This window comes from Delphinus delphis, chromosome 4, assembly GCF_949987515.2.
Source record: "Delphinus delphis chromosome 4, mDelDel1.2, whole genome shotgun sequence".
Classification (NCBI taxonomy): Eukaryota; Metazoa; Chordata; class Mammalia; order Artiodactyla; family Delphinidae; genus Delphinus; species Delphinus delphis.
In genome coordinates this window covers 36485131-36489038 of record NC_082686.1, presented here as the reverse complement: position 1 = coordinate 36489038, position 3908 = coordinate 36485131, and the positions used below count along the sequence as shown (strand labels likewise).

General features: G+C 44.2%; 1 pseudogene; it reads right to left on the bottom strand.

The window, feature by feature from the left end:
- Positions 1-568: 568 nt before the first annotated feature.
- On the bottom strand, positions 569-3325 carry LOC132424023 (R3H domain-containing protein 1 pseudogene; annotated as a pseudogene).
- Between the last annotated feature and the right edge of the window lie 583 nt (positions 3326-3908).

Here is a 3908-nt window from a genome sequence, read left to right as displayed (position 1 = left end):
GGGAATTCTATATTTTCTGGAAATTGTTTCTGTGTTTAGAGATACAGGGGAAGAGTAGTCTTCTATCTGTGGGGTCTCCTTAGTCACCCTCCAGCCCCCCAAAGACAGTACACCGTTGTGACTTGGTTATTACACTCCTGCATTCTTTTCCCAAAAAATTCTATGTTGGATCACACTGTGCTGGCTTCAAAAAAAGAAATACAGGTTGCAACTGGTTGTAATCATTTTGAAGAATAATTTGCTGTACAATAGAGCTGATACAAGAATTCAGAAATATAAAACAAAATAACTATAAAAGTTAGGAGGAAGTTGAACAGCATTTCCTCAGAAAAAGCTGCTAACTCTGTATCATTCCGATGTGGCTTCCTACAGTCATCTGGGGTGAAATGTGTATTCCCCCCCCCCCCGCCCCCGCCGCCTTTGCTGGATCACTGGCCTGTCTTCAGAAGTTGTAATGCCACGACCACACATCCTAGGAGTCTCATGTTAACAGAAGTTCCAAATACCAAGCCAGTTAAAGATGGGTGAGGACAGGGGAATCACAAAGGCCATGGGTCCAAAGTGGCTGTTACTGAGAACTTGCTCTTTCCAAAATGTGAAAGTCATAATGCTTCTTGCTCGTTCTCAGCTTAAACTCGTTAACTGAGTTAATTTGTTTCTTCAGAGAATTCTGTGCAGCCGAGATGGAGGGGAATGTGGCTAAGACAGTGTACATGGAGGCCAAGTCACTAGGTTTAGAGCTTTCGGGGTTGAAAGTGCTGTCCCCACTGCCACAGCAGAGGAGGTGACGATGCAGCTGGGCCTGGGACTGGGGGTCCCAAAGCCACCAGATCTTGGCACCAATTTTAAAGAGTTCCCCAAAAAGCTTCTCAGCTTCCACACGAGTTATTCCATCTGGTAGTTCAATAATTTCCAAGACCTTCCCAACAACTGCTTCTCCTGCACCAAGGTCGGTGGATGCAGCTTTTTTAGCTTGTTTCCTTCCTCGGTTTCCATGCCTGTTGCCAGGCTAACCCTGTTGGGCTGGAATGTGTCTGTGCAGAACAGCAGGAGAGTTGTATTGCAGGGGCTGGCCAAGTAACGGGTATCTGGCATCTCCTGAACAATATTGTCTCTATTTCTAAATTCCATACACTTCTGTCCTCTCTGGTGAGCACCATAATATTTGTTTTGTTGCCACTGTGGGGGTGAATGGGCACAAGATTGTGGATTGTTTGGTACACTGAGCTGCATCGTCACCATTCCGCCACCAGGTGGTGGAGGTGGCACAGCTGCACACTGGTGGCCTTGGAGCTGCTGGGAATTGCATGGTGAAGTAGTTCGAGGCAACTGTACTTGTTCTAATCCTGGATGTTGCAAGTAACCTACTGAGGAGCTTAAATTATTTTGTTAGCCAGGTGGAATGATGCTGTAGTAAACTGGCATTCCTGCTGTAGGCATAGATCCTTGATTAGAATGATTAGGAAACATAGCAGGCTGTTGATAAGTCTGATGGGCAATTCCTTGAGAACCTTGAGGCAGTGAAACCTGAAATGATGGCACTGAAGGATAGGCAATGACCACTCCTTGAATCTGTTTTCCAATGCTGTTGGGCTGGCCACCAACTAGGCTCTGACTCTGGGGTTGCTGAACTCCAACTATCCCCTGGTAGTTTTGCTGCCGGTTGGGCATAACTTGATAACCTGTCTGCTGGGCAGGCTGGGGTAGTGGTTGGTTTAGATGTGAATTGTAATGGACAGAAGGGACTGGGCGATACTGAGGTTGACTGGAGTGGTAGTGGCCTGGAGCACAATAACAGGCTGGCATCTGTGGAGAGGGCTGCTGAATATGTCCTTGCTGCTGGAGCACAGGCTGGCTGACATGATGACCAGAGGCAGAATAGCAAGCAGTAGGGACTGGCTGCCCAGGAGGTAGGGGAGGAAGAGGAGGCAGTGGTGGTGGTGGGGCTGCTGTCGTGATATAACCAGACTGCTGTACTGAAGAACAACAGTGGACTGGAACATGGTGGCTTGAGGATCAGAACCATCTGCACATGGCTGGCGGGCAAGACTCAGGTGGCTACACTGAGACCCATGGTTGTCCTGCTGTGAGAAATTGTGCTGAGCTGCTTGTTGTTGAGGTGATGGGGGAGGCAGAGGTGGCTGTGGAGGTCCAGGCACTTGGGTTCTAACTGGTTGTTGAGTCATCGGAGAATTATACACAACTGGACTTCCCATCTGGGTTTATGAAGGGCTGACCTGTTTTTGAAAGCCTGCCTATGCTTTTGCTTCTTCCAGAACTATCACCTCTTGTCAGAACTGAAATTCCACCGAAGCTGCTGGCTTTGGTTACTGCAGGCTTGAAGTTTCAGAGAGAGCTGTCTGAATCTGTGCTGCTCCAGGGTCGTGATTCAGAGTACTTCAACTCGTTCTCATTGCTGCTTTGATGGCTATCTGTTGCTCTCCCTGAAGAATCTTTATTAACTCTAAATATCTGGCACCTCTGCTGGGTGCTACTAGCATCCTCGTCTTGGATTATTTTGTCAATAATATAATTCTCTTGGGAACACAGGAGATCTTGGGAAAATATTCTGTCTCTAGCTCTCTGGTACTCTTCTTCTCTTTCTTCTATAGATTTGCTTCTTCTGTCAGCTTTCAAATGTATTCTCATCTGGTTATCATCTTTGTCAAAGGTAGAGTTATCTCTCTTGAGGATATATCATTTTTGAAAGTCTTCACCTTTATCATCCTTAATATGTTCATTAAATTTCTGATCAGGTATTCTTGTATTGCTAGTTTTGTTTACTGTGACAGACTTCCCACTCTGATCAACATTGTGGTCTAATCCAAAGTAAGCAGCAACTCTGTGTAATAGCATCCTATGGTAAGATGTCATTGGGTGGAATTTTTTATGTGGAGACTCATTATTACCAATGGAATCTAAAATTTCTTGTTCCAATTTCAACAGCATCATACTGCCCCTGGGATTGTTTTTTAATGTATTTACTAAAAATTCATGTAGACCTATGCTGATTGAATCAGTGTATTCTTGACCTAGAATCTCTTGATAACATTTTTCTGGGCAACTTATCACTGGCTTTTTCTTCTTCTGCTTCCTGTTTTGAGGGCTTCTCCTCTTTTCCAAATGATTGTGTTAACTGTATCTGAATTTTCCCCTGCAAATCAATATTGTTGTCAATGCAATGTTCATTCTTCTCTGCCAAAATCTTCCCATAGTTTTCTGATTTGATAAGATTTACAACTCTGGTTGTATCTTTCACTTCTGCCTCCAAATCCTTCATTGCTTCAGTTTCATTTTTTACCGTAACAGTATCAGACATCCTCATTAGCAAAGGTTATTTTAGAATTCTACAGGGAACTTGAAGCCTGATGTGTCCCATGCATGTGGAATTGTGGTGTCCCGCAAAAATAAAATAAAATAATCCAAGGTTCTTTCTCACAGTTGTCAGCCAGGATGTCAATTGTCTTGACCAATTTGGAATCTGGCAGGAGGAGTCCCATGTCCTTGTCACCACTGTAGATTCCTGGACTGTCTAGGATAAAATATATCATACCTTTCAGGGGCCCGCGTTACTGAGGAGGAGTCGTTTGGAGCGCGGCGCAGCAGGGTGACGGAGGGGCTGGGTGGGTGCAAGTTAAGAGTCTTATGAAAGGGAATTAACCCCATCACCAGCCCGGACACCGGCTCCAGTGGCAGCCACGGCTGGCAAAATCCCACCCCTTCCCACCACCAGGCTTATTTTATCTTGAATACAGGCTTTGATTATTTACTATAAGAATATCATTATATTTAAACATATCTTATTGCCAATCTTTACATTTTTATTTATTGAATACATCAATATTAGACATTAGTTTGAACATTTTATGTATTACTAATCTATAATATAAAATCCCTTTTATTCATGT